At 57.6% G+C, this 13,081-nt stretch overlaps 1 protein-coding gene across 12 annotated transcripts in view; it reads left to right on the top strand.

Annotated features, from left to right (window-relative positions):
• The window catches only part of MYT1L (myelin transcription factor 1 like), a 390,720-nt gene that overhangs the window by 235,050 nt on the left and 142,589 nt on the right, over positions 1 to 13,081 (top strand). The gene's annotated exons all lie outside the window — the stretch shown is intronic.

Here is a 13,081-nt window from a genome sequence, read left to right as displayed (position 1 = left end):
ATGTCGACAGGCCAAATCTCTAAAGTTTATGGAAAAATAAATGTTCATTTCTAAAGGTAAAGGGTTGTTTTCGTTGGAACTTAGTGGATGTGTAGTTTATTAGAGCTGCTGGAAAAAGGTAGATAATTTAAGACCTGAAGTCATACAAATACTTAATCCATACTCGAAATATTGATGAGATAATGATGTCTTCACAACGTGAGATACTAGGAACTGATGCTTTTATCAGCACGTCATGTGGACCTAATCTCATTTCATTTCGAAAGTGAAAAACAAGCCGGCCTGTGCACTGAACGCAGCAGCCGTCCTGACTGGAAGTCCAAACGCAGACACCGCTTAACGTCTGTCAGACAGAGACTGAGACGGAGCAGCCGTCCTACGCTACGTCCAGGGAGCCTTTCCGAATTAACAGAACTCTACCTCAGCACGCTCCGGAGCAGGTCTGCGTCCGCCGGCCCTTTTCTGAGGATCTCCGTTCAGCCTCACGCATACGGTCCTGAGAAAGCTAAACCCAGAGCGTCCCGAAGACTTACTGTCGGCAGTTGTAAAGTCAGCGGCCTTCCCTGACCCGTTTGTGCATCTTCGGCAGCTACAAGAGCAGCTGGCAAGTGGCAGACGATCGGTGTGTGTTTGGGAATAAAACAACACGGGTCGCGGGAGTGAAGGGACGGGGGGAGACCGACGGCTCCGCCCCCGAAACCACACCGGGGTGCCCTGAAACACGCTGAGCCGCGCGCTCACCGGCTGCCGGACGCGGCGCGCGGCGGGACGGTGGTTTGCGCTCTGAGCCACTGTCTTAAGAGGAAAGACGTGACGGACTCCAGTGACGAATGCGCGAATAAGCGTGGAACGTTCGCTCCAACATTCAGTCCCGGCAGGGGGCGTGCATTTATTTTCTTCTCATCTGAGACATAAAAATACGTATTTGGTCAAAACACAGCGACACACCAGCAACTGACAAGTGCTGGCTCGCTCTTCGGTGAGCCAGGTTGACGACAGTGTTGGGCTTCTTTCCAATGAGATGGGACCTGCATTGTTTCGTGCCTAAAAACCGAATTCCGGTTTAGCTCAGACCACGCATGGAGGGCTCCTCCAGTGAGGCTTTCACGTGTGCGTGCACAGGGGTGTGTGCGGGCGCGGGTGTGTGAGGACGCGGGCCGTGTGTGTCTGTGGGCAACGGGAAGGTGCCCGTCACTTGAGTCCGTAGCGGGAGGGCTGCCGTGTGTGACGGCGCGTCGGTAGCGCTGACCTTTCTCGGGTGTCTTCACCACAGAGTCCTTCACTCCGAGCTGTCGACCACCTGGAAGCTCCTTCTGAAACTCTAGAACATTGGCTGGAAAGAGCCTGAAGGCGCACCCGTTCTAGTGCTCTGCCTGACAGATAAGAAACTGAAGCTCGGGGCGCCTGGGTGGCTCAGTGGGTTAAAGCCTCTGCCTTCGGCTCAGGTCATGATCTCAGGGTCCTGGGATGGAGCCCCACATCGGGCTCACTGCTCGGCGGGGAGCCTGCTTCCTCCTCTCTCTGCCTGTCTCTCTGCCTACTTCAGATTTCTGTCTGTCAAATGAATAAATAAAATCTTTAAACTGAAGCTCCCGGAGTCTTGTTCAAAACCCGTCGATCACCCTCCCGTCACGGCACTTCCTGATGCCTCAACCGCCAGTTTCTCGCTCCGCCGCCCCGTCCGTGCCCCTTCAACACAGGGTAGTGGGTGGTTTGGTTCCGGGCTCTCCCATGAGACTGTGGCATCCTGGAACGTTTAAGGGCTTTTCCTCTGTCCTGGCGGCTGGACTGGGGCTGCGTTCACGGGGATTCCCGGTAAAGACCATGGCACCCAAGAAAGAAGGTTTCCTTAACAAAGTCAAGCTCAGAAGCCTTGTCTCCCGGCCAAGTCTAATCTTCACGGGACAAGAGCAGCGTTCCTGCCGTGAAACTCGCTCTTCTCACATACAGCAAGTGCGTCTTGAATTAAAACCAGTTCTCCTGGTACAGAGTGGGGCGAAATCTGCCGCTTCTGGGTGCTGTCAGACCGGACTCCGAGCCTCCCCTTCTGTCTGCAGCCGCGGCCTCCAGAAGCCCCCGACGAGGACGGCAAGACGCAGACAGGCCAGACGCTCCTTGGTTGGCGTTGTGATGTATTATTAGGAAGTATTTTCTTGCATAACCCGGGACTGTGCCCCCAGATGTGACAGAAGGTCGGTTCTACAAAATGACGAGATTGGCGACGGGCATCATCCGCGTGGAACCGATGGCTCCTCTCTTATGGGCTTTGGTCTTCACAGCTGCTCTCTAGAGCCGAAAGCAGATCTATATTAGTCATCTCAGCGACCGCATGTCTGGAGGCTTCTCTGTAGGAGGCTTCTGGGCATTGACACCGTTTCTAACCCTGACCGTGGCGTACAGGGTGGTCTCACCCTCCCCACTTACCAGCTGAGGCAGGAAGTCACACAGAGGTCCCCTAACTGGGTCCCCATCACACCGCTGACAGAAAGGGGCCCAGCGTGGGTGAGCTTGGACCCTTGGCTGGTTTTGCCACCTTGAGCTGACCGCAGAGGGTGTTGGCTGGTTATTATTTTGTGCTTTCCTGTAGATTACATTATTTCTTCATTTGCGCTTCTTTTTAAAAAAAAAAAAAAAAAAGATTTTATTTACTTATTTGACAGACAGAGATCACAAGCAGGCAGAGAGGCAGAGAGAGAGAGGAGGAAGCAGGCTCCCCCTGAGCAGAGAGCCCGACACGGGACTCGATCCCAGGACCCTGGGACCATGACCTGAGCCGAAGGCAGAGGCTTCACCCACTGAGCCCCCCAGGAGCCCCTCTTCATTTGCCCTTCTAATGTAGTAATATAATCTGCTCAATTTTTAAAGGTCCTCTTCGTTACATAATCTTGATGATGCTATTTCACAAGTTGGTCTCAGACGTCGGCGGCGTGTCCTCCATGTGTCCTTAGTCATCGCGCGCTTCCGTACTTGGCCCCAGCCTTCCCTTCAGGTGACCTTCTGGGCACTTACTCATCACCCTCGGGAACCGCCCAACAGGTGTGTGAGTCCCAGGTACGTGTAAACTTCTTTAGGCTACAACAAAGACGATGTTGTGTGTGTCCAGTGCTGCTAAGCTGAACGGAGTGATCGCACAGCCGTCTGATCTCCTGCTGGGGCTGGCTGTCCACGCGGCTCGGCTCTGCCTGCCCAGCCTCCGAGTCTTCGGACGCGGGTGGATACCTACCTGCCCCCACGCAGGGGCTTTCCCTCGTGCGGAGGTGCACGTCCATGAGCCGTCTCGGACGGGCTTGGAGATGTTACTCCCGTGCAGTACCCCCAGCCCTTGTAGCTCCAGCCTCTTTCCTGGAGCCAGTGAGGGGAGCTGGCCTCCGTGACGGCAGAGATGTGTCGTGCTTCTCTGTCTCCCTCTGGCTCTTTGTTCCCTCTGCTGTGCTGGTCGTGACCTGAGCACTCACACTCTGTGAAAAGCACTTCATGCTCCCAGAATGGAGATGACTCTGCCGTTCCCAAGGTCGGGGAGCCAGTTCCCAAAAACTCCTGGCTGCTGGTGTTAAAGGGATGACGAGCAGTGGGGCTAGGACGCCATTTAAGAAAGCCTTGAGGATACCGTGAGCCAGGGCGGTTGATGCCACATCCTCCCCGGAGCAGCCATGGCACTGGGTGCTACCAGCGCAGACCCAGAGGCCCCTTTACCTCCGGGCCAACCTCCAGGACCAGCCCCAGAAAGCCCGAGCCCTGGGAAGGGCACTGAGCTTTCCAGTGGGTGCTGGAGCGTCCAGGTCAGGATCCCTCGGGCTTCTCTAAGAGGCTCTCAGCGCCTCGCCTCCATCAGCTGTCCAGTCACCAGCCCCATGCTGCATTCTCTGAGCCTCCTCCCCACCGCTCTGGTGCCGGCAGGCCCTGCAGACGCCCACAGACCCTTGTCGGGACAGCAGTGGAGACACGCGTGACCTAACGTCCCCCCAGCAGAGCCTCAGCACACGTTCCTTCAGGCTGGTAGGGAACGTGTCCAGGGGGACAGTGAGACCCAGGCCACAACTCCGTTGCAGTGACAAGGCTGGAGAGCACACCGTAAGCCCCTAGCTCGGAGCACAGCTCGTCCTGGAGCCAGGACATGTTCCTTCACCCCGAGCAGGGCTGTGCGGGCGTGGGCTGCGTGCGGGCTGCTGACGGAAAGGCTCTGTCTGGTTTTCCGCTTCCGGCCGAGGCTCTGCCTGTCTTTTTTCTAATCAGGCATGTAATTGATTGTTTTAGATTTTTGTTTGGCTTCACGAGTCTTGTTCTGAATATTGGGTTTGAATATAATTGCCGTAGGTCACACTGTCTTTTTACAAAATCTATCCAGTATGCGGGTTTGGGAGCTGAGGGTGACAGGCATGTTCCATGCAAATGTATGCAAATGTATGCTAATGCCCCGGAAGCCCCTGCTGAGCGTCGAAGCTGTCCTGTCCTCCAGGTTAGGGCACCCGGGAGCCTGCCTTCCCTGCACCGGCAGGACAGCTGGCGCGTATTTATTTCTCTGTTGAAACAACCAGAGAGCTTTTCTCAAAAGAGCTCAAAGTTCCCCCAGACTGTTCCGCTTGATGAGGAGAATCACATTGTTGACCCTTTCACGTTGTCTGTGTCCTTTTTATATCAAAACCAGCCTGGGTGTTTCTTACTTGTGCTGGTTTTTAAGGAGGTACTGCTGTGCACGTTCCTGCGTGAAGCACTTTGCTGGGGAAACAAAAGGCAGCCTGTGCGCCTGGGGTCTCACGGTGTGGGAAGCAGGTGGGTCTTCGGATGGGGAGGGTGAGGTGTGACTCTGTGGGACTGGGGGACCCAGTGGGGACCCCGTGACCTGTGCTGGGCTGTGCTCTGTGAAGCCTGGGGTTCCCAGAAGCACAGTGGCCTACTCGGTGAACAAGTGAGCACCACCTGCGGGGACCCCCCCGTCACCCGCGGGGACCCCCGCCCGTCACCCCACTTCCCAGAGGCTTTTGAGCTTACACCATCTATGGAAAGTGTCAGTTTCCGTAGAAGATTTTAAAAGTGAAAAATTCTAGTGGAAAACCCCTGAGTTCCTGGGATGGCCGCCGCAGAGGACACAGGCCCGACCCGGCAGCACAAGTGGGAACGGGAGTTGGGAACTGGAAGGCGGAGGAGCTCCTGTCCCGCCGGCGGAGATCGGGCGGGGGAAGCACAGGGCGGAGGGCGGCTTCCTGTGGGGAGAGGTGCCAACGCAGTGCTGGTGGGGGGTCCCGGCCCAGAGTGGGGGTCCCAGGGGCTCGGCCGGCAGGAAGAGCCTGGGGCCTGGCCAGGTGTCTGGACGAGGAAAGGGGGCAGGTGCCCGGAACTCGGGAGAGGAGCTGACAGAGGGCTGGACTCCGGGGTACAGCTGCGTCGCTGAGCCAGAAATACAGGGAGCATTAAGCGGTGCTGAGACCTGCCGAGGCCCAGGCCAGAGTCACGCCGCATTCGGGGGCCCGGACAGCGGTCTGAGAGTCAGGAGGAGATGGGGCTGGCCGCAGGAGGAAGGGCGCGCAGGGGCCGCGAGGGGCTCCGCGTGGCGTCGCCGGCAGGATCTAGAGGACAGTGTCCGAGGAGCAGGGCGGGGAGCAGACACCGTAGGTAATTTTTAGATGACAGTCAGGACGAAACACCTCAGAAGTACGCGAAACCGGCATGTGCTTTGAGGGAAGTACTTGGACGTAAAATATCTCCTCAGGAGAGAGTCCATGTTCTCCGGTGAGAAGGAAGGCAAGTGAGCAAGAGCTCTCGAACGTTGCTTTGCATCGAGGGACTTGAAAACCAGGGCCTCCTGTCTGATCGATCTGCTTTGTGTTGTGCTCGCGGAAGGTCTGCCCCCGGGGAGTGCACTCCTTACTGACTTTACGGCCTGTGGCGGAAAGAGTGCCCGACCTCGCATCTGGACTCTGGACGCTCTTCCAGACGGGCAGGAGGTTGTTGAAGCCCATCTCACGGGCCAGTCTGCATTGGGGCCGTCCACAAGCTCCTCGGTACTTGCGGCACCGGAGACAGAGCAGGAGGCGGCCACATGCCTGGCCCTCACCACATCGGGGAGCTGGACAGCTCTGGACTGGCCTCTGCTGGGACCCGCCCTTCCACACCCTGGGGTGGGGCCGTGCGGGGGGCGGGGGGTGTTCCGTACCGTTCCTTCCCAGCCCAGGTCCAGGAGACCCTGACAGGGGACAGATGGTGGGGGGGGTGCGAGTTTTCTGGGGCTGCGGGATGCCGTCCACAGCAGACACTCCCAGGCCCTCAGTCTGCAGGACAGAAGCCCATGTTCAAGGCCCCGTGTTGGAAGGACCGAGTCCTTCTGGGGTCGTGGTGGGGATTCTGCTCCAGCCTCTCTCTGGCTTCTGGGGTTGGCTGGTGACCTTCAGTGTCCCAGGCATGGGACACAAAGCATCCTCTGCACCTGTGTGTCCGTATCCAAATCTCTCCTTTTGCGAGAACACCAGAAACACTGGCCGGTGGCCTGCCCCGTTACGTGTGGCCGCATCGGAGCTTACTGTGTCAGCATGACCCTGTGCCCAGATAAGGTCGCATTCTGAATTCATGGCACTTAGGACTTGCACACACAAATTTTTGAGACACAGTTCACCCCGTTCCAATTAGGCGTAGTGGAACCCAGCACGTACAGGAGTGTTGGTAACGCTGCCCGGTCGTGCAGGATGCCGGTCCGACGTAGTGGTGACCACGGAAGTGGTTCTTTTCTGCATGTGGTGGAGACAGTTGCCGGGTCAGGAGTCCCATCAGGGAACCCTGGATGGGAAGGACTTGGGATGCGCCAACCCGTGTGTGTGTTGTCAGGTCTCAGCGGCGACAACCCTTTACGATGGACCGTCCCGTGGGTGAGTGATCTTCTCTGTCACATTTAACCAACGTGGCCGTGTCAGGCTTGCGGGCTGAAGAATGATCTGTTCAGACCGATAGGTAAGGACGACCGTTGACCTTATGTACCAACATATTGTACATCGTTCCGACCCCAGGGAAATTCTAACTCACATGCCCCCACCACGCAAAGCCTTGAGAAAACCTGACTGTCTCAGAATAAAACCGAGAGCTCCTTAGTGACCGTGAGACCCTGTGACGCTCTGTCCCCAGCCTGTGCGTGTCCCTTTACCTGAACCTCTTTCTCCCCCTGGGCCTGTGCACTTGCTGCTTCCTCAGTCTGGGAAAGTCCTCGCTGCTTCTCACTCAGCCATGTCTCCTTCTCCCGGTGGGAACCCGAGGGTCCCCATGTTGGGGGAGCCCCTCCCATGCCGCCCAGGTCCCAAGGCCATGTCTGTCTTCAGTGCCCTTCCCTGGCTCCGTTTGTCTGTCTTCCCTCGCCCTCTGTCCATCCTGGTCCCCACGTCTGTCTGGCAGAGGCCGGGCTGCACCCGGGATTTTCTGCGGGAGGAGTCTCTGTCTGGAAGGGCCGCTGCTCCGGGGCCGTTGTGGACCCCGGACCCGCAGTCCCTGGGCCGCTCCCGCTGCTCGACCATCACAAGTCAGCCTGAGCAGCTGGTGGTTCGGCATGACTTAGGAGGAAGGCCTGGAGTAAGCTCTGTCCCTTGGAGCAGGAAAGGGCCTTCTGGATGCAGCACAAAGAGTCGAGACTTTGCAAGACCAGACTGAGGAGGCGAGCCTCTCCCGTCCGGCCTGCGGCTCGTAAACAATGTCGAGAGACCAGAGACAGGCTGGGGAGGTCTGCGGTGTGTGCGCAGGGGAGGACAGGTCCTTGCAGAAGGCAGAATCCAGGAGGAAAAGGATGCAGTCGGTCAATCAGGAGAGAGAAGGCAGAAAGTCCGACGCAGGGACTGTAAGACACAAACGTTCCCTCGAAGGACGTTTGATGAGAGCAGACACTGGCATCCCTGTTGGGAAAGCACGCACGGTCACACGTTTAGTGACTAACTGCTTGAGGCCACTTCGAAAGGCGCCAGCATCTGCTACGTTGCCGATGCCGGAAAATACGAGCACGTGTGCGTGAGAGGGAGACACACACGAGTGTGTAGCAGAGCGCGCTTGCCTCGTGAGAGCAGGGAGTAGGCAGCACTGACGCCACGCGGCGGGGTCGTTCTGTAAGTCATGCGCCGGGTCCTGGACGATGACCAACCACAGATCTGACCTTCAGCTCCCTGCATGGAAATGCTTCCAGCTGTCGTGGAGCAAAAACAGTTTGTAGAGTGTGTAAACTCTGATCGCACTTAACGCTTGGAAATGAAGTAATTCTGTCTCTACATCTGGGGCAGAGCGGCCGGGGCGCGTGCTTGCGTGGGTGCTCCCCGCTGAGCACCCCGGCAGCAGCCCGGACAAACCCGGCCAGCAAGAGCCTCCAAGGAGGGAGGTCAGGAGCTCCTGTCCCCGGTGCCTGGGTGTGACCCGGGACGCCTGAGTGCTCTGAGCATGTATTTGTGTCTCATCTTACAGCAGAGGCCAGGGGCCAGGACCCCTGGGCTTGGAGACCAAACCTGTTCCCTTGTCTGCGTGACCTTGGGCATCGTCCTTGGCCTGGCCTAAGTTCCCCAAGTTAGTTCCTTTGTGTGAGAAATGCAGATAATGAAGTCAGCGTCTGACACCGGATGCGAACCCACGCTTTGCACCTGTCTAACCTACAAATCAGTGGCTCCGCCCGGGGCTAGCCACCACTCCTAAGCCAGGGTGGACAGCTTGAAAGCAGGCCCACCCAGGAGGCGTCCTCTGTCCGGAACTCAGACTCCTTGCCCTCGCCACTGATAGGCTGGGAGTGTGGCGCGGTGGTGGAGCAGTGGAGCGGAAACGGACGTGTTCTGAGGGTCCCGCCATCGCCGGCTCGTCTGCATTTGGATTCTTCTTCCTGCGCCTGTCCCTGTCCGCTGTGGTTTGTGGCTTTCAGCAGAGTCTCCGGGCAGTCTGGCAACCCAATATTTGTTTGCAAAGTACATCATAAGCACTTGAAGCCCTGGCACGAAGTCTTCCTCGCGACCGAGTCCCTGGGGAACGGAGGCTGCCGCTCAACCCTGTCGCTCCCCCCAACCACAGCGGGCAGGAAGTACGGTCCCCTCGCTAGAAACCGAGCCGGGGATTCCGAGGGGCCGGGCGTTCGATGGGGCCTGGCCGGCAAGTGATCGGGCCAGAGCTCACCCCTGCTGGTGACGGTCCCAGTGCAAGCGGGCATGTTCTGAGTCACGTGTCCTCTGCTGCGTGGGCTGTGTGGCTGCTTCTCCATCTTCCTGTCTCCGGCCAAGCTCGGCAGGTGGGGCGCGAGGGCCCGGCTGTGCCACAGCCCTCGCCATGCGTTGGGAAGGTGGAGGCAGGCCACCTAAAGGCGATGGGGGGAGTCCCCAGAGCCCAGTGATGTCCCTTCTTGTTCCTGTTCCTGTGACGCCAGCTCCTGTGAAGCCCCTGGTGACCCAGATCTCTGCTCCCTGCTGCTCCCAGCGAGGGCGGCACAGCTGTAGCTGGTCCTTTCGGCTCATCGTTAGCAAGGTTCTAGTATCACCTCCTTTAAATTGTAATTCAAGCAGATAGATGCTTTTTAATTGCCATCTGTGTGGTGAGCTCCGCACTGAGAAAATGAGGGTCTGCTTTAATTAGAGCTGCCCTGGCTGACCTGTGTCAGAGCCCCGTGGCTGGGACGGCGAGCCACGGACTCAGACGCGGGGGGAGCCACGGACTCAGACGCGGGGGTGCAGGACGGTTCCATGTGAACAGACACAGACGGGCACGTAGCTAGAGCAGGGTCTCTGCGTGCGCACACGGGACGCCGCCGTGCTCACGTGTGGCTTTATGTTGGCAGGTCAGCTGCTCTTCTTGATCATGAAGATCTTTCTTTGATTGTCTTTCACAGTCGGCCTCCGCCTGTGTTTCCAATTCCCCTGGAAGCTGCCTCACCCTCCCGCAGCGCGGAGGGCGGGGCTACAGGAGCCTGGGATTCCCCGGGGGTTTCTAGAGAGGGCAGCAGGCGGTGACCTGGCACCTGCAGGGACTCCGGGGTCAGAGTCCCCAGAGCCTGGGCTGGGCTGGAAGGGCGGGGCCAGGTGCTTCCCCTCACCCACCCCACCCTGCCACTGCCCCGTTGCCCTGTGCCCTGTGCCCTGTGCCCTGTGACCGCTGCGTGCCCTCCCCAGTGAGGCCTTCCCTTTGCCCTGCTGCAGCCAGCCTAGAAGCAGGAAGGGTAGAGAGTCTCTGTGCCCCTCCCTCGTCCTCTCTCTCCCTCCCCCCTCCCTGCCTCTCCTCCCCCCTCCCCTTCCCCCCGCACCCACCCACCTTCAGTCGTTCTAACTCCGGCCCCTCGGACGACGCCGCGGTCGCAGCGGCACAGCGGTGACACCTGGCCTCCAACTTCTCACGAACACAGTAATCACCAGAACGAACTGGAATGTCTGACTGTGATAGCAGCTAATCTGGGCATTTTATAAAATAGCATTCTTCAAAGTGCCAGTGCAGACCCAAAGACAAATTGGAAGAGTTCTCCCAGAAGATCCAGAAAACGGAAGAACAGATACAGAAGGGGCAACGCACGGAGGGTGAATGCGGACCAGGCAGAAGCGCTCGGGAGAAACCCTCCCCTCCCCCACCTAGAAAGCAGCAAAGAAAGAAAGGGAGAAATTAACCAGGAGGGTAGAAAGTTCTTGGGTCAGCCGGCCCTGGGGCCCTTCCGAGCGCTGACCGCGCCCCCGCACGCCTGGGGGGGTGTAGCTGCTGTGGGGGCCTCTGGGCCTCCGTGGTCTGGGGGACATGACCTCCCTCGGAACGACATGCCCAGCAGTGAAGGGCGTTCCCCAGGGGAGCCTCGTGCAGGGCCTGGCTGGGGCTGGGCATCGACAGACGAGGGGTCGACCCAGCGGAGACCGTCCCTGCTGCCCTCGGGCCTCCTGGGTGGTCAGGTGGCGCCGTGTGGCCCCGCGGTGAGCACTGAACACTTGGGTCAATGCACCTGCTTCCTATCTCGCCCTCCACTCCACACTGTGAATGCACATTTTTCTAAAGCAAATGAACAGAAGTAAATTAGGTCTGAGACCTTGATTTCCTGCAATACATTTCTTAGAGGAAACTTCTGCCGGTGACCTTGTTAAAACAGAACCCAAACGGACAAACAAAAACCAGGTTCTAAGAGGAGGGAGGGACTCCGGTGCCAAATCCTGGCTGCTGGCTCCCCTGGGCTGGCTCGCCCCGGGGCCGGGCACGGAAGGCCGGCTGGGCCCTCTCGAATTCAGTCCTGCGCCCAGGAAGCCGCCTCCTGGCTGGGTCACGGGGCGACGCTGCTTCCCTGCAGATGGTCGGACGATCGCTCCCTCCCAGCTTCGTTCCGGGTCTCCCGTTGCGCCCCTTTGTCCTTGAACGGATGGCGCCGAGGGGTTTTTCTTGTGAACGGAGCCCCACGCGGCTGCTTCCAGCGCATGTGGCCGGGCAGCACCCCGGAGCCTTACGCTCAGTTCAGCTCATGCCGAGAACGTGGGCCGAGCCAGATATGGAGTTTGCTTGTCGCTCACTAATATGTGATTTAATTGTTGAATTTTTAAATATTATGAGATATTTAAATGTGTATTTCCTCATAGTATTACAACGTTCAGTTGAATATTAGCTGTTTGCAAAATGCATCTTTCAAAACTATAATGTAAAAAAAAGAATTTATTTTATTTTATTTATTTATTTTTTTTTTTTTAAAGATTTTATTTATTTACTTGAGAGAGAGACAGTGAGAGAGAGCATGAACGAGGAGAAGGTCAGAGAGAGAAGCAGACTCCCCATGGAGCTGGGAGTCTGATGCGGGACTCGATCCCGGGACTCCAGGATCATGACCTGAGCCGAAGGCAGTCGTCCAACCAACTGAGCCACCCAGGCGTCCCAAGAATTTATTTTAAAAAGCCGATCAGCCTGTGTCGCAGTATTAAACTCAAACATGTTGTCGATGCATTGGGTTTTTTTTTTTTTTTTACGAGGTAAGTATTTCTATTCAACATGTTCTGTACACGATACGGGTGGGGTGTGGAGAAGTAAAATTCCTCGCTGAAGGTCACGCAGCAGTAGCGGTGCCGGCGTCTGAGTCCGAACGGCACGGCCTCTGTCTCGCCACTGCCGGGTCCGGCCACTGCCGGGTCCGGGTCTGTGTTCACGGAAACGGGGCATAGAACAGCAAAGACAAAGTCCCAAATCTCATGTAGCAAGCGCTTGCACCGCTTCCTTCTCATCAAGACTCCGAGTCATCAGCAGAAAGACAGGAGGAGGAGTCACCTGGATGACGACACGAGGCCACCGACGCGGGGTTTCGATTTGTGTTTGAGTAGGTTCGGTTGTGCTCTCCTCAGTCACTGGGGTTCCTCGTTTTATTCTTTGAGCACATTTAACGAGCACTGCGGGCTGTGTCCACTTCATTTATTTTACCCACATTGGTTTCTCCTTTTTTCTTCAAACACAAAATGAATTACGTTTTCGCACATTTAAGATGCGACTACGTCGATCCTGATTTCTCTCTATGGTTTCTTTCATTTCTCCTTGAACTCGTGTGGGCCCGTCGCTCTCGTCGTGCGCTCCACTGACTCCCTCCAGCCCGGCAGGACACAAGAGCACAAGCTCAGGCGCTGGTCGCGTTGAGGGAGGGCGTTCACGGTAGGGAGGCGGATTCTCCGCACGCAGCTCTCCCGCTGTTCACGGCGTCGTGGTCAGAAACAAGAACCTGGAACTCAGACACGCTGCGCAGGCACATGAGTAAGCGTGATGGCGGATGAAGTGATGGGGGCGTTTACGAGCCGTCCCGGCGCGCCCGGTCCCTTCTGTGGGTCTTCCAGCTTAGAGACAGGAACGTGCCGGGAAACCGCGAGCTCAGGTCATGAGGTGACATCTGGGAAATGATGCAGCAGCCCAGGTCCGCCTGGTTTCAGATCTTGTACCACGCAGCGTTGGACAGGTTGGTTGAGTCACTCGTATAACCCAGTTAGTCCCGGGGACTCCGGCAGCGGCAGTGAGGCTTCTCGTTCGCAGCTTCCACCCTCCTGCTCCCTCCTTCTCTCGTCAAACCCTCAAACCTGCAGTGACCAGTAGAAGCAGGTGGGGCTGTCCCTGCTCTGGGAGGGAGCACATTCCGGGGCTTGTGGTGCGCATTCGCGGG

The sequence above is a fragment of the Mustela nigripes genome, chromosome 7 (genome assembly GCF_022355385.1).
Source record: "Mustela nigripes isolate SB6536 chromosome 7, MUSNIG.SB6536, whole genome shotgun sequence".
Classification (NCBI taxonomy): Eukaryota; Metazoa; Chordata; class Mammalia; order Carnivora; family Mustelidae; genus Mustela; species Mustela nigripes.
Note: the sequence above shows the minus strand (reverse complement) of the source record. Positions and strands in the feature narration are given on the sequence as shown.